This window comes from Ochotona princeps, chromosome 21 (assembly GCF_030435755.1).
Source record: "Ochotona princeps isolate mOchPri1 chromosome 21, mOchPri1.hap1, whole genome shotgun sequence".
In the NCBI taxonomy this organism is placed as follows: Eukaryota; Metazoa; Chordata; class Mammalia; order Lagomorpha; family Ochotonidae; genus Ochotona; species Ochotona princeps.
Window position 1 is genome coordinate 15,001,744 of NC_080852.1, and position 23,232 is coordinate 15,024,975.

At 46.0% G+C, this 23,232-nt stretch overlaps 1 protein-coding gene across 3 annotated transcripts in view; it reads left to right on the top strand.

Annotated features, from left to right (window-relative positions):
* PRICKLE2 (prickle planar cell polarity protein 2) overlaps positions 1-23,232 on the top strand; it is a 352,984-nt gene that overhangs the window by 168,908 nt on the left and 160,844 nt on the right. The window contains exon 1 of one of the 3 annotated variants that reach the window (XM_058678923.1): positions 15,903-16,155. The exons of the other annotated variants lie outside the window; for them this stretch is intronic. The gene's annotated coding sequence lies outside the window, so the exon portion shown is untranslated. Of the gene's footprint in view, positions 1-15,902; positions 16,156-23,232 lie in introns of those variants that run through there. 3 annotated transcript variants of the gene reach the window in all.

The following is a 23,232-nucleotide window of genomic DNA, read 5'->3' on the forward strand; positions in this document are numbered from 1 at the left end:
TACAACGATTACTATGGTAATCATATTGCAAGTATAAAATGGCTTTGACCTACTTGTTAAAATGCAGTGTATATTAAAATAAAGACTGTGATCTTAAAGCTAAATGAACTCGGAATAAAAACAGAATAGCACGTCCAAAGTGCTAAGGATAGCTTCAGAATAAAGAAGGGCATTTGATGAAAAGGATGCATTTTTCCATGCTCTCTATTTTCCCTTTGGTGTAATGACCTCCAGGGAGACACGAATCTCAGAGAGCGTTCTGTTCTCTGCCTCTGCCTGACTTTCTGGCTGACAGCGTTGTATGACTTATAGGAGCTAAATACCAACAGCTTGCATTTGTGGAGGCATTGGGGTACTTCATGCGAGGTGCTGTGCTAGGTCCGTCAGTGCAACATCTCAGTTTCAAGTCGTAAACATCTCCCCAAGGCAAGAATTGTTCCTTGATGAATGAGGAAAGTGAGGCTCAGAGAGTGTAAACGAGTCATCAGAAACATGGAAGTCCCTTTCCCCCAAAGGCCTGGACCTCTGGGGATGTGTGTGGAAGAGTTCTTAGAAAAAATTGACCACAATTACATGAGCTGATTTAATTTCCCAAATACTCCCTTCTCGGCACCTTTTTGTTGCCTTGGTAAATGGCTTTATGCAGCGTATTTATTGCATGCCCCTCATGTGCCAAATGGCATGATAACCACTGCGTTAGACTGCAGATAGAGCCTTGAGGGGGCATCCTGGAGTTAAGGATGAGAATGGGTTCCACAGGGGAAAGCTCTGATCTGTGTTTCAGGTACCAGCAGTCATTAAGAGTGAGAATGCAAAGGACTCAACAAGGTTAAAGTGTGGCAATTGAGAACTAGGGGACAGTTGTGGTAAGGACAGTGGATATTGTAAGCATGAGTCAGATCCCCAAAACGTTGTGAATCACCCTGATTTATCCAAAGATACTGAGGAGGGGAGCATGAGAGGGTTTTGACCAAGAAGTGATATATTCAGTGATCTCTTCCAGTAGATTCATTTAGCCCTGGTTTGTAAATGGAATTGGGTTGAAGGTGAAGAGAGGAAGAAGGGTAGGTCTTTGGCAGTGAATCTAACTGATCAGCGGCACTGGGGTCTGGACCAGTCCATGGCAGCAGAAACAGAGAAGTGAAGGACTTGAAGGACAAGTGGAAGCTGTTGGGATGTGAAGGGAGAGAAAGGAATTGTGGCTGACATCTGGCGTCTGACTTGGGATCTGAGTAGATGGCTCCACAGTGGAAAGAAACTCATCAGGTGGAAGATGATGTATCCATTGCAGACAGGTTGGCTTGGTGCCTGTAGAGCTTGCTGATAGATGTATCAAAAGGCAGCTAGGACCTGGGAGGCATAGCTGGGCTAGAAGTGAGCAAGGAGGTCGGAAGCTCCTCTTTGCCCTTGCCTTTGCTCTGTGTCTACTCACTCAACTTTATTTTGTGTGAATGCTTTATCTCGTACATTTATGTCTTTTAAGGGATGTGCCTATTTTGGTCAGAACCACACTGCAGCACCTAGAAGAGAACCTAACACTAAATGAATCAGCTAGCTGACAGACTGACAGACTGGAGAGGAGAGATAATGACCTTGCCCTTGGAGGATGGGAGCAGAATCTTGAACGCTCCACTAAAAGGAAGGGCAGACAAGAGCTTTCAAAGAAACTGGTGAGAGACCTCCTCTCACTGCTCTGAAAGAATCTGATGGCAAAAGCTTTAGAAGTTTCCAGGTACAGGGTCCCAAGGCCTTGGGCCATCCTCTACCACTTTCCCAGGTCACATGCAGGGAGCTGGATGGGAAGTAGATCAGCCAGTATATGAACCAGCACCGATACAGGATCCCAGTGGTACATGCTAAGTGAGGATGTTAGCAATTAGGCTATCACACTGGACCCCACAAATACAGTTCTATGCATTTCAGATGAGCGATTCTCAATCTAGACTGCAGGTGATGGTCTTCCAGAAGTAGAAGCCATCCCTCCGTGTATGGATTTAACTGTGGATCTGCCTTCCTGGATCCCTGTTACTCAGTAGAGCTACCTGTGGTCCCACTTGGTACCATTGATGAAATTCACCAGTGAGTTAAATCAGGCCAGAGACTGCCGTTGTTACAGCCTGCAAGGCTTTCTGCTACCCAGGAAGCTGTGACTCCACAGCTTGCAAATTCAGGCCCTCAATTTGGTCCATAGTTATCTGTCCTTTAGCATAGATAATTTGAAGACATAATCAACCCCAAGCATTCTAATTATCAGAGTTGTATTAGTTGACCTGCTGATAATTACAGAATTGAAAGGAAAATACACACAGGGCCTGCTAATAAATTCAGGTCCCAGGAACACTAATTCTAATTCTAGACTCCATCCTGCAAAGAAATCTGATGGTGAAAGCTTCATTTTTACAAATTAACTTTTTAAAGTGTTCAGTAGTTATCAAGTTTAAGTTTGATGGTAAAGCAAGATTGAATCTTTGTGGATGAAGGATGCCTTTGGATTTAACTTATCTTAGTTCGTAAGTTCTGTAGCATTCCTCTACTTCTGCTTCCCGTGTTCCTACAGACAACAGTTCTCATTGGAAGGCGTCCTTTTGGAACCCTCTCTAGTAAGGTCTCCTAAGAAAGAAATTCAACCGAAATTCCAGTCCTGGAAACATTTTATGTACAGAGGTAATGGGCATACATTGCCAATAACATTGAGACTTTCTACTGATGGCTGGTGGAATTGACCAATCATGCCCGGCACCGTGGCCTGGCGGCTAAAAGTCCTCGCCTTGAACGCTCCAGGATCCCATATGGGCGCCGGTTCTAATCCCGACAGCTCCACTTCCCATCCAGCTCCCTGCTTGTGGCCTGGAAAAGCAGTTGAGGACGGCCCAAAGCTTTGGGACCCTGCACCCACGTGGGAGACCCAGTAGATAGTCCTGGTTCCTGGCTTCAGATCAGCTCAGCACCGGCTGTTGCACTCATTTGGGGAGTGAATCATCAGAGGGAAGATCTTCCTCTCTGTCTCTCCTCCTCTCTGTATATCTGACTTTGTAATAAAAATAAATCTTTAAAAAATAAAAAAAAGAATTGACCAATCACTTGACCCTAAGAGAGGGTCATCCCCTGTCAGTTAGTATGCACGTATAAATGGTCTCTGTCAATGTTGGCTTGTTACTTCAGGTCAGTCCAAGCATAATGTGACTGCTGATTGGATGCATGCAATGTCTGCGCTCCCCTGCCATGGAGCTGCAGACTGGGGCATCTGTGGCCAGCACTGCATAGTGATTTACTAAACAGGGACATATGGTTTTAAACTTTTGTAGATTTTTTTCAGAAATTCCAGACACCCTTGGTGATCCCAGTGCTGGGTTTTTGCCGAGAGGTAAAAGTATGAACTCAAAAATAGAAACCAATCTCTCCTAACATCACAAATCGTAACAATGTGGAACAACTGAGCAGGTATTGGTGGTAGACATGATAGTAGTGGATCAACAAACAGTGTCACACAAAAGAAAGTGCTGTGGGTATATGAGAGTCAGCACAGGAGAGAACAGTGATTGGTGATTCGTCAAGTGGCCTGACTTTCCCTCTGCCCGCAGTAGGGAGGGGCTTCATGGAGAAAAAATAATGTAGGTTGGACCTTGGAGTTGTGGGATTTAGGATTGCTGGTGCCATATAACAAATGGCCACAAATACAGCCCACTTTCAACACTTCTTTATTATGGTATGAGTTCTGTGGGTCGGAAAGTTCAGGCCTGGTATGGCTGACTTCTCATGTTATTACAAAGCTGACATGCGAATGTTGGCCATCTGTGTCCTCCTGTGGTCTTCTTCCAAGAAGATCCACCCAGAGCTCTACACCCAGCTTGTAGACATAGTTGAGCTCTTTGTGAGGATGGCACTTGATCCCCATTTTCATGGAGTATTAACTGGGGCCTCTCTCAACCCTTGACGTTTTCTCTAAGGCCATTGTCCTGTGGCCCTGGTCAACGTCAAAGCCAGTGCATTTGGTATTCTCTGTGCTTTGAATCTCTGTTTCCAGGGAGAGCCCAGCCTCTTATCATAAACAGCTCTCTCCTTCACACCAGACTCACTGAGGATAACTACATTGTCTTAAAACCCACTGGCCAGGAGCCTCACAGGCAACTCCAGAATCCCTTCACAGTGGCACCTCAGTTACTGTTTGAAGAACTTGAAGATCTGTGTGTACCCCAAAGGGCCCATCTTAGAATTCTGTCTGCCGCATCATTAAAGGACATTTGATGTTCATTCTGATGGTCAAGTTAATGATCAAAATAATGACTTCTCATGTGGTCTGCACATACAATCCGAGGAAGCTGATGGTGACTGATGATCATGGCTCATGCACTTATCTAGGCTAAAGTGCCTGACTATGCCTTTTGCAGCCATGAAACACCCCCCCTGTCTTGGATCTCTTTGTTCACACACACATGCATAATTCTAGATTGTCCTTAGTCTGGGTTCTTCTTGGGGAATCCTGCCAGCCGGCCCCAAGGCCCCCGAGGGGCAAGGCGATGGTGTTCTTCAGCCACAAGAACCACCAGGGTTGATCTGGTGGGGGATCTCCGTTTATTGAACGCAGAATAGACACTTATAAAGGCTAGGGAAGGAGAGGGCTGGAGGGGGTCTCCCTACAGTTCCTCCACCCACCAATGTCTATGTAATTGGCTAAAAGGCACAGCTGTTTCCCTAGATCCTCTGTTCATGTCAGAGGTCATGCTTCACACCCATGGCTGGAAGTTGTGCCTCAGGTCATGGACAGGGAAGCTGTGAACCATACCCACCAGGTAGTAGGCAGAGACCCAGGGGCGATCTCCCACAGGTTCTCATTGAGACAGAGCCTTGCTCAGACACATACAATAATACCTGGAGAGATTGTTGGTTGCCATGATGAGAGGGGCAGCTACTGGCATCTGTTGCTTCATCGATCTCACTTTGCTTTTGTTTGGCCTCCCTCCCTTGTCACCCTTCTTTTTCCTACGTAAGTGTTGGGTTTTTTGGTTTGTTTTTTAAGATTTGGGTTTTATTGGAAAGGCAGATATACAGAAAGAAGGAGAGACCAGAGAGAAAGATATTCTGTATCCTGGCTCATTCTGCCGATGGCTGCAATAACCAGAGCTGAGCCAATCCAAAGCTGAGCCAGGAGCTTCTTCTGGGTCTCCCACATTTGTGCAAGGGCCCATAGCCTTGGGCCATCCTCTACTGTTTTCCCAGGCTACAAGAGGGGAACTGGATGGGAAATGGAGCAGCCGGGGTAAGAACCAGTGCCTATATAGGATCCTGGTGGATGCAAGGCAAGGATTTAGCCATTAGACTCTCTTGCCAGACCCTTGCCTAAATATTTTAAAGCACATCTCCGGCATCTTGTTACTCTAAATTTTTATCTCATTATTTCATGTGTTTTAAAGGCAGACAAACAAATAACAGTTCCCTCTATTGGCTTTTACTTCAAATGCCCAGTATGGACAGGACTTGACTAGACTGGAGCTGGGAGTCAGGCACTCAATCCATTTGTCTCTTCCCAAGACCTTTTAATTTTTTTAATTTATTTGTCTTGTTCACTTAAGAGAGCAAGAATATTATTCTAGCCTTACATACTTAGATATTTCTCTGAAAAACATGTTTTCGTACTTACCCCATCTGACTTAACAATACTGTTAAGTTGCCTGTTCTTGTTTAGTTGTGGGGGTCACATTTTGAATGGCTGGAATGGCCAAATGGTTTGAATCCATTTCCTACAAGCAGTCTTTGGTGGAACTGGGTCAATTAGAAGACAAGGTTCTGGTGTTGAAGGGTGTTGGATGGAAGAGAGCCTGACCTTGCTCTTTGCAAGCCACATGGGTGGCCGGTTGACTGTAATATTACTGCAAGGAAGAACGTAATCAAGGAGCTGCCACCTTGTGAACTATCCCGCCTTGGACTCATCTGGTTGGAAGGATGAGTGGGAGCACAGTTTAGGAAAGGTTTCATTTATTCGTTTTGTAAATATTTCTCAAGTGCTTGGTGTATTAGGCTCCAAGGACACTGTCAAGAATAACAGAGATGCAATCCTTCTCTCATGGAGTTCCAACTCTATCCCTCTATTTCCCAGAGTATGGTGGGGTCGATTCAATGGCTAAAGTTAGGTTATGTGTTATGTTTCAAAAGTATTTTTAGTCTTCTGCAAGCTATAAGAGCAGCAGGAGAAGTCTCATGGGAGGGCTACACGTACTGTCACTCTGAAATGTCATCATGTCCCTTTTTGATGAAGGAAGAGCAACTTCAGGTTCATGGCCTTTCACAAACTCCAGCTCCTAAAGTAATTGATTTGTAAAGCATTTTAATAAGACAAGAAAACAGGCAAATATTTATTCATGTATTTATAATAATAAATTCATTTTATTTTTGATGAAAACTCTCCAGAGGTGACCCCAACCTGACTCCTGTGTGTACAGGCCAGTGTTGGGTCTGGCTTAGTTCACCACCCACACAAACCTACACACAACTGATGGTAGCAATCATCTGGTCACTTCTTGCTGAGCCCAATATTGTAAGCAAACCACTGGATGCTGTGCCTCAAGCCTACCATGCCCACCACACACTCTGTCCCCATGTACACCAGTGGGAACTACAGCCTAGTTGGATCAACCCCCAATAATTCCCTCTAGTCCCGCCCCCAGCCCTGGTTGCTGTGCATCCCGATATGTGCAGCAGACTGGTCCAGTCTATCCCGTGTCCCATTTGGCTCTTGGACACATCAGCGGGCATTGGAGCCTAGGTAAGCCCAAACGACCGCACTATCCAGTCCATACTGATGTCACCTGTCTAACCAGGCTCTGCCCTCCCAACCCTGATTCTCATGTTCAGTGAAGAGAGCTGCAGCCCATCGTAGAGGTGCCCATAATTTCCCTGCTAGTCCTACTCCCAGCCCTGAATCTTGCATTTTCCAGGTGGTTCTATGATCTAGCCTGACAGGACTTGCCCCCAGTCCCAGCATTTCCTAGCCAATGTTGAGGCAAATCCTAACCAACCTTCACTTACTCTAGCTCATGCATGCACCAGTGGATATGGCCTCCTAGTCCAGCCTGCTCTCCCCCAGCCCAGCTCACATGCAGGCCAACAGGTGTTGTACCCTTGCCCGGTATGGTATGCCCCTAGTCCCAGCTCTGACATTGAGCAGCAGGAGAAATGGTCCAGCAGGGGAGCTCTATAGCTCCCCTACGAGGCTTGCCCTCCACCATACTGGGTCTTACATACACTTGTGGGAGCTACAACCCAGACTGGCATGGATGGCCTCACCTTGGCATTCACCAGCCGGTGCTGCAGCCTGGCTTGGCCCTGCCTGCCCCCAGTTCCAGCACATGTTGGTAGGTGCTACAGCCTAGCCCAGAGCAGCCAGCTCCCAGTCCTGGTTCCAGTGGGAACTGGCTGGTGTTCCGGCCAACCCGGCCTGTCCTGGTTCTCACATCTGCCAGTGGGTGCTATGAACTGTTCCAGCCTGGTCTGCTCCCAGACCTGAGCTACTCATATGCCGGTAGATACTATAACCTGGCTTGGTCTGGGCTGCTCCCAGCCTTGATTCTTGCACTCACCTGCAGGGACTGCATCCTGACTGAGGAGTTCCCCCAGGCTCCTCTATCAGGTCACCTCCTAGTGGCTAATCACACACACACACACACACACACACACACGCACACGCACACGCACACACACATGCACACACACTGGTGGGTTCCTGACCCAGCCTGACTTGGCCCACCTCCTGTTTTGGCAAATACAGCAGCCTTGCCCAACTAGTCCACCTTCATTCCAGCTCTTATTGTTGAGTGCTACAACCCAGCCTGCCTGGTCTACCCCCAGACCTAGCTCTTGCATGTTTCAAAGGGTGCAGAGACCTAGCTCAGCCTGTCCTGTACCCACTCTGGCTATTGCAAGCACCATTGGGTGTTGCAACTAGCCCAGTCTGGCATACCCCAGACCCAGTCCACACCCATGCTGAGGGAAACTGCAGCAATGTCCATCCCAGATTGCCACCCATTTTCCAGCTGTTGCACTCACCAAGGAGTGGTGTCCCATTAGCTTCCTGACCAGGCTTGCTCCAAGCTGCAGATCTTGCATGTCCTGATGGTTGCTCTGATCCAGCCTGGCATAACCCATTACCTGTTTTCGCCTTTGCCATCAGATGCTGCAGCTTGCCCTGGCCTGCTCCCATCCCAACTCTTGCTGGTGGGTGCTATAGCCTAACCCTGCCTAGCCTGCCTCCATCTCTGGGTTGCCTGCAAACCAGCAGGTATGATAGCCTAGCCTCGCCCAGCATAGCTCACATGCCATCCTGGCTCCCATGCATGCCAGTGTGCTATGGTTTGGTTTGTAATTGCCCAGTCTTCACCCTGCCCCATCCTTCTAGCCAACCCACACACCTGCCAACCAGTGGAACAGCCCTGCCCAGTCTGACCAACACATACATACTCTCCAGCAGGAGAAACAGTCTTCTAGGGAATTTCTCAAGTTCCCCAACCAGGCCCACTCCCAGACCCAGATCTCAGGCATGCCAGTGGGTGCTAGCCTGTTAGCCCTCACAGTCTGTTTCCCAGTGTCAGCCTTTGTGTACGTTGGTGGATGTGACTGCCCAGCCATTTTCATATCCTATTCTTGGGCACACCTACAGGTGCTACTGCCTAGACCAGCCTGGCTGATCCCAACCCCAATACCCATGAGTGTTGGTGAGTTTCATAGTCATGTCTAACTCAGCCCATGACCACCCCCAGCCCTCAAGCAAACTAGCTGGTATGAGCCCACAAATTCCCAACAGAATCTACTCCCACCCCCAGTTCTCTCATGGCTGGTTAGTGTCATGGCCAAGTCTAACATGATCTACACTGTGCCTGGTGGGTACTGTGGTTGAGCCCTGCCATGCAGGCTCCCCAGCCATGGTTTTCATGTGGGCTGGTAGGTGGTAGTTGATACCAACTTAGCCCAGCTCCGGTCTCCCACATGGGTGTATGTATTGATTTGGCCCCACAAGGCCCTCCTGTAAACAACCTGGTCTCAGTCCCCTCATTTATCTGTAGGTACAGTAGCATGATAAGTGAAAATGTCCTAGAAGTCACTCCTCACATGTCACGTTCTCCCTCAGATGTGCAGTCTTCCCTCCTACCCATCTCCAGATCTCCTTCCCTGAGCAACCCACTGTCTCTCATGTCCATAAGCATGCAGATCCCCAAGCCAGTCCTCCAGTGGTATTTTATGCCGCTCTGGGGCCCTGCATGTCTGCCCAGGGCCCTCAGGTATGAGTTCCCAGATCCCACCTGTAGATCTGCTGGTGTCTGTTCCCCCACATATCTTAAAAAAAAAGAAAGGCAGCAGTGCTGGCACACTGGTATAGTTAACACAAATTTGGCATTGACCAGGCTCAGGATGCCCACTGTGCATACTATAAAATTTACTTGTTGTAAGTTTTATAATTGCAGAGTCAGATAACAAGTCCACAAAAGACAGTTGGAATTAATCCTCTCTACTTGAAACACATCATTCGTTTTCAGTACTGAGTAGTATTCCATTTTGGGGATTATCACAATATTTAATAGTTGTAAATAATAGCAAGATTTAAGATTACAAATCTTAAACATAGTACCCACTACAAGTATGTTAACTAGAAACCCTTGCAGGTTGCAAAGCATGCAAATGACTGATTTTGTAGTTGGGGAAACTTGTGTAGCATCTTATTATCACAGAGTTGTTCTTGGTTGGTCATAATTACTTATGTATATAACTGCCGTAGTGTAACTGGTTGAAATATAAATATGTGTCCTTGTTATCTTAAGTTCAAAATATTCCTTTAGGAGTATTAAGGTCATCCCAAGGTCTGCAGAGCATTTTTAAAGATAGCCTTTGTATTCTTTATATTTTCGTTTAATCACTCCCTCCTTCACTCTTTATTCTTCTCTCTCTCTCTCTCTTTCATCCCCTCCCCCTGATATTTCATTGATGTTTATATAACTGAATTAATTAGACTTATTTCTCAAGGAGTTGGTTTTCCATAAGATTCACTTTGCAGTTGGCATGACAGAAGAGCTGGCATATTAACCAAATGTGACAATTTGTTCTTTGTGTTTGAGTCAGGCTGGGGTTGGGCTTACGGCTTATCTGTTGTCCGTTTGTACCATTCTGTCCTTTGCAGCAACTGGGCTTGGATTTTTTTGGTGATTGTCCTGGGTGCTGCTGCTGAGTGTTGATTGGGCATGAAACTGCCTAACGGGGACAAACCCTATCTCTTTAGTTAGTGTTACAGCGTCCAGGATATAAAGTGTCTGTAGGGAAACAAATAGGGGCTTTTCTTTCCCTTTGTTCAGTTGATGATAATCTGGACCATTTAGTAGAGTAGAATGATTAAAATCGTTGTCCTTTTTAAAGAACGTGTTCATTGCTACTCTGTGTATTTATTCACTTTGTGTTTCTGGAATGTGTTCACTTTCTGTGCATTTCTGCCTGCGGATGTGTTTTCAGTCCTCAGACATCTTCAAGCTACATATATTTAGTATCTTCCTATATGGGGCAGGCTTGCATTTTGTTGCTACCGAGAAGCTCAAAGTAGGTGGGTACCTTCATTTTAGTCGATTTGCTGCAGAATACAAAGACTGGGAAGAATTTGACTTGGCATCTTTGAAACTGATCAGAAGTATTCCCAGATATAGATTTTTTTTTCTCTTGCAACAACATTCCAGATATGGAGGTTCTCCTTGGGTGCCCCTGCTACTGCTGCTGAATTTATAATGCCACGGGAAGAAAGAAAGATTTTTTCTGTTTTCTCATCTGTGCAGTGAGGGGGTTGGACTAGATATGAGATGTCAGATTTATAGCATGGGTGCTGTCATTCCTTATCCAGCCTCATGACAGACATCACTAATCAATCTTAGCCATGCTTTCTTGCCTCCAACTTTTTGTCAAGTCAGCATTTCAGGAAGTCACTACTAATCCATCAGTGTTAGCCCAAGAGGTGAGATCTTTTTGCCCTTCTGAAACAATGGCTAATTCCTGGAATATACCTGTGATAGCTCACAAAATGAGGTAGCCATTGAATGATAGAAAGAAGAAATGTGGAAGTGTCTGGGCAGTTTCAAGCGGATCTGGAATGACTTGCATTTTCTGCTCCTGGAAAGCAGGCATCATGTTCTATTTTTGTTTTTCCAAGTTTTCCCAGCCTATAAGGCAGGTTCCTCCACTAAGGAGACATTATTGAAATGATTACTAAATGGTAAATGAAAGACACATCCTGGCCAGTCCTTTCTCCTCTCTCCAAGAGTTCCTAGTTCAGTGCTTCTTGCAGAGGGCAATTACTGAATTTAGTCCACTGTAACACAGACCTCCCTGCAGATTGGCTAGGTCACTTCGTATTCTTCTCAACAGGAGCAAAACCTCAAGTATCACTGGCTGAACTTCACAAATGTCCCTTCCATCCGTTTTTCCAGCCATTTACAAGCCTACAAGGTCATACAGAGGAGGGTCCACATGCATTTTCCCTTGCTTGACTCTGAATTCTTTCAACTTAATATGTGGGTGGGAATCTGAAGGTTTAATGATACGGAGGGAATTCTCTCACAGTTTCAGGATTTAACTCTGGGGAGAATCTCCTACTTGACACTTACCATATGCAGCCTGCATTAGTTATTTTGGGGGAAGTAGACTTTAAATTCCTTTATGAAAAGGACCAGGTCTGTAACTCTGTTTTGAGGACATGATGATGTGCCTTTTATAGGGTAGATAGTAAGCATTTCATATTTCTCAGGGCAGTCTCATGAAAATCGGCTGGAGCCGCCATTGTCTTTCATGTTTAGGAGTCGTCTGTGCAAACTGACGAAATTTACTTTTCCACTCAGGCGCTGGATTTTATCCATTAATAATATTAGATCCCCATTTAGTAAAAATCACTGCTAGGCTGGGCATGCTGCTAAATGCTGCAGATAATAAAGATTCCCAAACCTCATGACAACCCCAAGAATCCGGATTATGCGTTTTGTTCTACAGACAAGATAAATGAAGCTTAGAAAAGTCTCACAGTGTGGGGAGAGTCACACAAGACAGTTAAGTGGGAATGCTAGGTTTTAAAGAGAGACCAGGGGTAGGTGTTTTGCCCAGCTGTAGAGATGACTGCATCCCATATATGAGTGCCTGGATTAAAGTTCTGGTTTCATGCCTAATTCTAGCTTTCTGTTAAGAAGCAAAAATGAATGGCAGTAGTTGATGGTTCGTTCAAGTATTGGTATGATCCCTTGCACCCACGTAGGCAGCCTAGACTGAATTCTCAGATCTCCACTTCATGCCAACCCTAGTAATTGTGAGCCTTTGAGAAATAAACTACGAAGTTGGAGTTTGTTCTGTCTCTGAAATACATAAATAAATGCACACATGAGTATATACCTGTTCTAAAATATTTTCCCTTGAAGATAGCAGTTTGCTTAGTAGAGACGTCATTTCCTCTGGGAAGTCTTCCTATAGCTGGCCTCTCTGTTTGGAAGGCTAATAGAGGTGCCCTTCTTCTCTGTTTCCACAGAGGTTTAACTTCCCTGTGACTCCGTGATGAACTATTCACCTTCTGGCTCTCCTGCCACAATAAGACTTTTTTTGTTTGTTCGTTCGTTCTTTTTTTTTTTTTTTGCTGCTTTTATGTGATGGCTAGATAAATTAATCTCTCTCAGATCACCAGCATTTTGCCATGACACCTGAACACCCGAATACCATATATCATGTATACCAGAATCTTCAGGAACCCGCGTCATTGAGCAGCCATTTTCCTGGGGGGAGAAAATAGTCCAGGAAATGTAGTTCAACTTCACATATAAAATGATACAAATTGCTTCTCTTCTGGACTGCTATGTGCCTTCTGCACATTTGCTTCTATCTGCATTGTAAAACTTTTATTTTTTAATTTCCGTTTATTAACTGTACTGTTATGAATAATTAATACCCATACTGTTTCTCTTACTTGAGATATTTTGTGTGTTTTGAGTGTAAAGACGCATGAGCTTTGTAAGTTCTAGCAAATTCATAGCCGCTATGTCTTCAGTTATTGCCCCTCCAAATTTCTCCAGTTTTTCCCTGTGGCAAACCTATTACACATGGGTTGGACCTTCTTTTTCTAAGCTCCATATCTCCTAAACTCTCGTATATACATACATTTCACACTGTCCCATCGTGCTTGATAGTGTACAGTGTTCTGAGATCTACACTCCTTTCTCCTGGACTTCCTAGTCTCTCGCTTTAATGTGTGAATGGGTTCTTTTACTTTAGGGAATCATGCAAATAGACAGTCCATGTGTCTTATTTTCAAAAGTTCAGATTCTAGCTTCAATGCCTTTGGTCATGTTAAAGTTTCTCATTTCATCTTCTTTTTTCAGATGTTGATTTAGAACTAATTCCTGGGTCTCTCTACTGCCCACTTGTTGTTGTCTTATGACTTAGCAGTTTCCTGGATGCTTTGTGATGTACTGTTGGGAGTCCGTCTTTTGCAGACCTGGTTGTAACTTGGGTTGTGGAAGTGGCTTTCCAAGGAAATTCTCATTTGCCTTTGTTGGGCATTTCTGGCATACTATGAACAAGGTCAGTTTTTATATTAATTTATTGTTTACAACTTCCTGATTTCTGGCTTTTTGTTATTTACACTTCTATCTCAGCAAAGTCACAGATCTCACATTTCTAATTTGTAGTTGAAGTTTTCCCTCCCATCCCAAACACAGATGGAGACAGACAAGTTGCTTTGTGCTGTCATTTAAAGGTAAAGAAAGAAAAGATGGATCTGTTTCTATGAAAGAGCAACAGGGAGAGAGGGAGAGGGAGAGATCTTCAAACAGCTGGCTCCCTCCCTAAATTGGGACAGTAGCCCCACGGTGGGCCAGGTGAAAGTTAAGAACTCGATCTTGGGGTTGCACATGGGTGGCAGAGGCCCAAGCAACTGAACTATCTTCTGCTGCCTTCCCAGGCACCTTAGCAGGGAGCTGGATCAAAAACAGAGCAGTCTGGCTTGAACACTTGAACCAGCACAGCAATATGGGATGCTGGCATCACAAGCGACATCTTCATATGCTGTGCGACAATACTGACTCCTGGCTGGTTATTTTAAAAATCCATTTGCTCATTGAGTGAACAAGCCTCAGTGAATATTCCTGGTCTTATAGGACTTGAGTTTCTCCTGCTTAGGCATAAAAGCCCTAGCCCTGGGGAACCAAGACAAACCTGTTCCCTGGTGGCAACCCTTTTACCCCTAAGATTTCTTTTTCTCAACTACCTTTTTAGTTCCACTACTTGAGTGTTATCCTTTCCTTATTGCAAGTTGGCTATGCACTTAATAGACTTTTTAAATATGACATGTCTAGGTACCCAGAGAGTCCAGACCAGGCACATCCTCCAAACTCCTGATAAAATATTCAAGTGATGCCTAAGGATGTATGTTAAAATATTGGTCTCCTTCCCATCCTAGCTCTGCCTGGTACAAAACTGGGTTAACAGAAATAAGAACCATTACCATTTTCTTAGACAGTTCTGGAAGCATTTTGTGTGATTTGAACACATGAAGATGAACTTGTGCCAGCAGTGATATGATGTACTTTATCTTCACTGTATTTTGGAGTTTTTTGCATACTGATACACCTGCATATATTCTCATGACTGTATAGTATTCTGTTACATGGATATATAATAATTTATTTAGCCATGTTGCTTATTATTACATGATTGTATTTTCAATTATTCTATTTTTATAAAGTGCCCTGGCTGTAAATACACCTGTACTTATGTCTTTGCTTGTGCATAATTTAATGTAGTTCTCTTAATTTGTTCATTTACCTTTCCTCCACCACCTTACCCCCACTCAGTGAGTTCCTTGTGACCAACCTTTTTCTCTTTCTTTGGTGAAGCCATTACCTGGCATGGACACTTGGCACTGAGTCAGCACTTCATTCCTGAATGACTGTGCTCACCAGGAAGTTAAAGCAGCCATCAGACCTCAGCCCTAACCTCTGATAATGTGTTTTAATCCCAGTAATGAGGATAACTATTGACGACTCCATATTCTGTAGCTGTTGACAGAGCTGCTGTTCTAGGCTAGAAGCGAGCTAATGCAATCCTTACAACCCCATGAGATGGTACGTTTCATGACTATGTTTCACAGACAAGGCAGTTGGGACCCAGGTGATGTAAGAGAACACTGTCCTGCCTGAAATCAATGCTTGGCCTCTTAAAACGGATTCTTAATTAGCAATGGTATTGGCACAGCCAACCTCAGACATGTTTAATTGTTCATGCCTTCCTTTATTCAGTCGGTCAATCAACAGTTATTTGCTGAGAGCCCATAGTGTTCCAAGCAGGGAGTGATACATCTTGATGATGGATGAAAATGTTCTACCCTGGTGGAACTTGGGGTGTAAAAGGAGACACAGATTAAGCAAGTCGGTGAAAGTATAACGGGTGTCTGGAAGGTGGCATGTGCTGTGGCCATTGGAACCCATAGGCGCCCAAGAAGTTCCAGAAAGCCTCCAGCATCTGGGGCAAGTTGGATGGACTTGGAAGGGTGAAAGTGAGGTGAAGAGGGGGCCACTGGCAGTGAAAGGGATGGGTGTTTTACAACATCCCCCTTCTTCCTAGTACTCTGCACCTACTAAGCTCTGGGGACCCTGCATGCAGAGCCCAGAGGGCCCATGTCTTTCTGCATCTGGAAGGTGGCTAAGTACCCCCCCCAAGCCTCCATCCCCCTCCCCCATCAGCACTTTCTAATTTTAAAGCAGTAGCTCCCCTGATTGAAATCTCAATTTGGGAACAGGCATACGATTGGCCTGTGCCTGGGAATTTTCACCAATAAGCAGAGCGCGAGGTAGGGAGGCGTCCCTTTAAGCAGCCAGGAGGCAGCCCCAGAGCTTGGAGCTTCTCTCTCTAGGCAGGACCTGAGAGATTTGCCTGGAACCGGAGCTGCGCACAGAGCAGCTGCTGCCCCGGGAATGCTACTCGCCTTGCACCAATCTCAGGCAGGGCCCCCTCCGGCTCCAGGCAGTCGGCGGCCAACGCCCTGCCGTCTCAGGGCTCCTTAGCGGGACCTCTTGCCTTTGGGTCTCCTTTCCCCGCTTCTTCCAGGTTCGCTGGCGGCAGAGGCGCTGCAGCCGGCCCAGCCATGCTAGGCTAAGCGGGGTAAGTAGCCCCGTCACGGCGGGGGCGCACGGTGGGGGCGGATTGCTCCGGGTTTCATCACCTTCCCCTGAGAGACTCAGCGCTGGGACAGATGTTCCCCGCTGCCCAGACGCTGGGAAAGCGTGAGCCCTACCGTGGGGCCCTCTGGTCATGTTGGTATCTGTGTCTGCCAGCTGTCACGCATTCACTTTATTGACGGACCCTAGCGATCAGAGTGACGCGAAGAGCAGATGATGTTATGGTCCTAGGACTTTTCAAGGGGAAACATTTAAACTTCCTGGAACTTGCTTTTTAAAAGCAGTTTTTAATCTGTTCATTTCTCTTAAATGTTTAAATTCCATTTGCTGCTGATGACCTACTTATTTATTTCCCTTAAACTGCTTTTATAAAAATGTATTTCCTAATAATGTCTCCAGGAAGATCAGCTTTAAAGTGTAGGTGATTTCTCCCCGCACTGCTTTCTATTTTGAGCTTGCATCCTCCCGAATGGAAAAGTTGCTAGTTTTCCTAGAACCTGAAGCCTTCATTCTTTTCTCCTCCGTGGACTTCTGTAATTAAGCAGCTCTAGATTTGTTCATTTAACCTCTAAATTGTCGGGCTGGAGGGATCGGGGTTGGGAGGACTCTTCTCCGGGCAGGCGTTCCTCGCTCTCCATCCCGGAGTCGGTAGTTGATAGAGAGCCATTGAAGAAAGGGAGAGCTAGTTTCTGCTCCCCCAGGTTCTAGCTGCTCCGGAGAGATCTGGGATTCAGGAACCTCGCATCCTGAGTCTCTCCAATACCTAGACAGCCGTGTGCCCTGGGAAGTGTTAAACCAAGATCATGTGGAGAGAGGTGGTTTGAAAGATGCCGTTCCAGTCCTCCCACCATCCCACCCCAACACACCCCACCCCAACACCATCTGCTCATTTGTGTGTACCTAAGCAAGAAGTTGGGAGCCAGGATGTAATAATGCAGAAAGAAGATCAGAGTTTAATTTTTTTTTTTTTTAAGATGAAGCAGCTGGAAAGCATGCCTTCCCAAAGTGGAGCAGAGTCTGATGCAGGGCTTGCCAAATTCCATTTCCGCCCATATTAAATTATTTTGGCTTTTCGCAGCCTTCATTTTGCTGGGCTGGCCTTTATTTGCAGTTGTTTAGGTGGTATGAATCATTTGTATACTTTGGGTCCCTGGCTTTCTGCACACAGATGTTTTTATCTGTGTAGCTTGTTGAATAATGAGAGCGATGGACATGGCCCCGACTGTGCAGACAGAACAAATACCACTTGGGGGAGGCAGGGTTGGGGCCTTCCCTTTGCGAAGCATCAGTTGCCAAATCTCCACAGCCATTGGGCAATTCAGATAAAGGTGTCAAGTGAGCTGAGCAGTGAAGAATTTATATGTGCAGCTAATTCTGCTCCTCCGACAATAAAACATCTTCCCAGGGGGCCAGAATGTAGGGGCTGGGGGAGGGTCATAAAAACGATCCCGTGTTCTTCGTCAGCGACTCCCCTGCTTTCCCTGGGTTTCTGAGAACCTGCCAGGAGAAACTGTCGGCTGGATGGAAGTTTCAAGAAACGCAGAGCAGAAATCAGGACAATCCCTCCTTCAGCAACTTTTATTTCTGTTTGGAGGAAAGGAACACTTTGTTAGAATAACAAATCGTGGCTGCATTTCAAAAGCAGAAAACGGTTCTTGCTCTGAAGGCAGATTCATTTTAACAGTGTGAATCATTTGGTTTAGGTTGTGTTTTTTTTTTTTTTAACTTTTTCCCTGCGGTGGAGGCTTGGAGATGATTAAACGTCCTGTCTGCAGGAAATTACCAGGAGATTTGAGCATTTTCCTGAACCAGCCTCAGATGGTACACAGCTTTGGGTGTAATACAAGAAAGCTCTGTTACAAGGCCATCTTTCTTCAATGATCCCTCAGCCTCGCTCTGTCCTGCAAGCTTCTCCTTCAAGAAACCTTTTCTGTTTGATTTTGGGGCCTGCACGTGCCTTTAAGAAACTGAATTAGTGCTCTCATTCCCTCCATGGGCTTTCCAAGATGGAATTTATTTTTTGAGACGGTTTTATCGAGCTTCCTTCCCCACTGCGTGTCCCGCCCCCTCCAACAGCCTCAGCAGGAAAAACTTCTTGGCTCCGTTTTCCTAAGACTTCCTTGAAGTCAGGGAGTGCTCTCCTTGGGGACACAGATGCCTGGGGGGAATGAGAGGGAGGCCAGGGTTTGAACTACCACTCTCCAATTTGGTGGTGACATTTATGGTCTTGGTGGAGCTGTTTGCAGAAAAGGCGAATTGGCTCTGTGTTGGATTTACCCCCCCCCCCCCCCCGCCGTGTGCACCAGCCATGCTGAGAATGGGCCATTAGAAGACAGTGAGGGACACCTGGGGGATGTTGCTTGGTGTAGCTGCTGTGTCTATGGAGATCTGTGGTTTTTAATAATTTGGAAAACCAAATCTCAGAGACTCTGTGTTTCCCCCGAGCTGTTTTTCTTAATCTTTCCTGAAAGATAACCGTCCACATTATATGCTTCGTAGCTATATAATAATAATAAAAACAGCTCTGGGTAGATTTAAGCTTAGTATAATATTCTGATCTCAAAGAGAGGAAGCAGAGAGAAATTTTTTTTTTAGCTATCAAAACACAGAGTGGTAATCCTAGTCAGATATAACAAAACTTTGTAGAAATCACCCTGAGAGTTGAAATGTAATGTTCCAAAAATGTTTCTTTGATATATGTATCTTTAAATTTTTTTTTCTATGATATCTGAATGACTAGGGATTCTTTTCCCGGATACACAGCATTTGACTATCATGTGGAGTATGTGTGTGTGTGTGTGTGTGTGTCTGTGTGTGTGTGTGTGTGGAGAGAGAGAGAGAGACAGATGCTTTCCTCCCCTGCCCTGCTACTCCTGTGACTAGCAAAGCAAGACGCCTCTTTGCAAAGATTGTAATCTGGATGACTTCCAGAAGCGTTGGAAGATGTAGGGGTGGCGGGGGGGAACAGACACAGGTACTGAGGGACTCAGTGTCTGGGAACACTCATGAGTGAATTCCCTGCAAGGTTAGGACAGCACTCCCTGGGAATTGCCTTGCCGTTGACTTCTGCAATCCGGCAGGGTATGGAAGTCACCGCACCTACCACAAAGCACCTTGCCAGGCAAAATACCAATCCAGAAAGAGTGTGTGTGTGTGACCCTGCACAGTGTATCTTTTAAAGTTTGCTTCTTTCCACCTTTTCTTTAGGGGGAAAAAAAAAGACAGCTATATTGTTTGGGAATATATGCGAAATCTTACTCTGTCTTTACCTAGCCTGATAGTCTCTGATTTAGGTTTCTTTTATTCCATTGATTAAGGAACCTGGAAATGAATCAATACTCACTGAATTAGATTTCATATAAGCTCTTTTTTTTTTAAAAGTCTAGCATGTCCAGACTTCTGTTGGCATGTTATGGATGATGGTGGCAATAAGCAAATTATGGCTGCCAGCTTCTGAGTGTTTGCTAAGTATAGGTTAATGTCTTACCATCTTTCCTGAACTTCACCATACACAAGGACCTCTTTCAGGCAGTCTGTCTCAGGAGGTTTGGGGAAAAACCTGGAAATCTGCATTTTAAGAAGCATGATGGGGCCCGGCGGCGTGGCCTAGCGGCTAAAGTCCTCGCCTTGAAAGCCCCGGGAGCCCATATGGGCGCCGGTTCTAATCCCGGCAGCTCCACTTCCCATCCAGTTCTCTGCTTGTGGCCTGGGAAAGCAATCAAGGATGGCCCAAGGCTTTGGGACCCTGCACCCGCGTGGGAGACCTGGAGGAGGTTCCTGGTTCCCGGCATAGGATCGGCACAGCACTGGCCCATTGCGGCTCACCTGGGGAATGAAACATCAGATGGAGGATCTTCCTCTCTGTCTCTCCTTCTCTCCGTATATCCGGCTTTCCAATAATAATAAAATTAAAAAAAAAAAGCATGATGGGAATAGCAGTATCTGTGTAGCAGTCAAGTCTCTGATTGGACCACCTGCATCCCATATCACAGTGCCTGGATATGAATACCGGCTCTGCTTCCTATTCCAGTTTCCTGCTAATGCTCATTCTGGCCGAAGCAGCAGGTAGTACTCAAGTGGTTGGGATCCTACCACCCACGTGGGAGGCCCGGATGACCCAGTGCGGATGTTGTGGGCCTTTGGGGACTGAACCGGTGGATAGATGATTTCTCTACTCGATCATCACAGATAAGTAAATTAAAAATAAATAAATAAAAGGAAGCATCAGAGACAGAACCTTGGCCTTTATCTTGAAAGTCATGTTGCTGTTTGTTCATTGTCTTTTTTTAATTTTGATTTTTTTATTGGAAACGCAAATTTACACACAGAGAGAGAGATATTCTACCCACTGGTTCTCTCCCCAAATGTCCACAGTAGACAGAGTGAAGCCAGGAGCCAGGAGCTTCTTCTAGTCTTCCACTTGGGTCCAGGATTCCAACGCCTTAGACCATCCTCCGCTGCTTTCCCAGACCACAAGCAGGAAGCTGGACAGGAAGTAGAGCAGATGGGACATGACTTGGAACCCAAATGGGATGCCAGTGCTTGCAGGTGGAAAATTAACTAGTTGAGCCATCACTCCTCTGTTCACTGTCTTTTAGAAATCATCACACAACAGTCCTGTGGGATCGGTGTCACTAATCCCTATGCCCCAGACAAAGAAACCCAGAAAGGTTTGGTAACTGCCCTGGGCTCTTCAGTGGCCATGCAGGGGCCCTTGACTGTCCAGTACCGGAGTCCGTGCCTTCTGACATGTGCTTCTGTGGTTTGAGCTCCTCTCCTTCCAGTGTGGACCTAAACAGAGCCTCCAGTACAGTCTCCATCTGTGTGCGTGCTGCAGGAGCTTTCTCTAAGATGTGAGCATTCACTAGGCAGCAGTGCTGAGGGCCACTGTGAGGGCAGTAGGCGAGATGGTACAGGGGTGCAGGCCCTAACACAGCTGTTTGAGGCCTATCCCTTGGGTCCTTTAAATGCTACACAAAGATGACCCAAGACAAGATTGATGTCTAAGGTTGCTCTTCATTCCCTCAGTTTACAGATCCCAGGATCTGTAATGCTTTCTAAGTGCTACACCTTTCCTCCCAACCATACCACCTCCCATGCCATCATCCCACAGGATCCGTCAACAATGTCAAAGAGTTTTCCCGATGCCCATGTCCTGGGTCCACCTGCACCTCCTTCCATCTTCTGTTCACTTCCTCTGGAGTGGCAGCCTCTGGAAAACAGGAGTAAAGAGAGGCAGAGGTGGGCAGAGCCTCAGAGCGACCTCTTTCTTGAGTCTCCCTTGGATTGGCCTGGTTGCTTCGGCTTATAGGTGCATGGACTGGGACTGACTCTTCCTGCTTAGTTGCATCTGTGTTGCGATACAGGAGGAGCCACTTAACCTCATGAGTTTTGTCTGGAATGTTATGTCAACTCTTTCTCCACTGGGTATCAATGGCAGAACACTGGGACAAGCACTTTGGACTTCACACACCTTTTGAAAACTTGCCCAGAGTGCCTCGTAGCATTAATTCTAGACACTTGTTTGGTGAACAGCTCTTCTTAAGAAACAAACCCAAGATGCTTCCATGTATGTATGGAGTATGTGATGCTCTGTATCTTCCTCTTGAGGCAGGCATCACAGTTCCTGCCAGCACTGGAAAGGCTCTTAGAGTCACTGGAACAGAGAAACCTGTTTAACCTTATTTTGTATAATGCATGCCAATGTGATCCTAGGACCCTTTCTCATTCTCACCTCTCTTGCCCTGCAGAATGCATTTTAGGGGCTTCTTATGCTTGACCCCAATACTTTCTTATTAAGATTAATTTTTTTTTATTGGAAAGGCGGATATACAAAGAAGAGGAGAGACAGAGAGGAAGATCATCCATCCAATGGTTCATTCCCCAAGTGACCTCAACGGCTGCAGCTGCACCAATCTAAAGCCAGGAGCCAGGAGCTTTTCCTGGTCTCCCACGCGGGTGCAGGGTCCCAATGCATTGGGCCGTCCTCTCCTGCTTTCCCAGGCCACAAGCAGGGAGCTGGATGGGAAGTGGAGCAGCCAGGATTAGAACTGGCACCCATATGGGGTCCGGTGCGTGCAAGAAGAGGACTTTAACCACTACACTATCGTGCTGGGCCCAACCCCAATACTTCTTAACCTTGCCTCAAGTCACTTACATCTCAGAATCTCAGCTTCCTTGCTTGTAATATGAAAATCATTGTGCTACTTACCCTATCAAGTCTTAGGGAGGGTGGAATACGTTAAAATCTGTTGATCATTCTCTTCTCTTGCCCATTTGCCTGAATCACCCACCTTCTTTAGCCAAGGCCTCTCCTGAGCCTCAAATATCTATGTAGGCCTCTCTTAGCACCACCATTAGATGTCACATAGACTCCTTGAACTTGCCACATAAAAACAGATCTTGAGGGCCCGGCGGCGTGGCCTAGCAGCTAAAGTCCTCACCTTGAACGCCCCGGGATCCCATATGGGCGCCGGTTCTAATCCCGGCAGCTCCACTTCCCATCCAGCTCCCTGCTTGTGGCCTGGAAAAGCAGTCGAGGATGGCCCAATGCATTGGGACCCTGCACCTGTGTGGGAGACCCGGAAGAGGTTCCTGGTTCCTGGCTTCGGATTGGCACAGCACCGGCTGTTGCGGCTCACTTAGGTAGTGAATCATCAGATCTTCCTCTCTGTCTCTCCTCCTCTCTGTATATCTGACTTTCAAGGATCTGAAGGTAACTTCTTGGGTATTGAAATGCTTTGTATTTTGGCAGGGTGTGGGTTTACATGCATGTAGACATTTTCAGCATTGACCAAAATCTACATGTATGATCTAGGCATTTTGTGGATGTTAATTAGACCTCAAGAAAAAAAAAATACATTAGAGAAGATCTGTATCAAATGCTCACGATCCCTATAGGCAGAAGCCCGAGCCATCACTGCTTACTTTGATTGTCTGATAATCTTCTGTAGCATCTAGTGTTCCTAAAGTGTAGATCAGACCCTAAAGCTCCCTCCACTTCTGGCAGCTTCTCATTGCAAAAGGACAAAACTTAAGCCCCTTACTATGACCTGTGAGA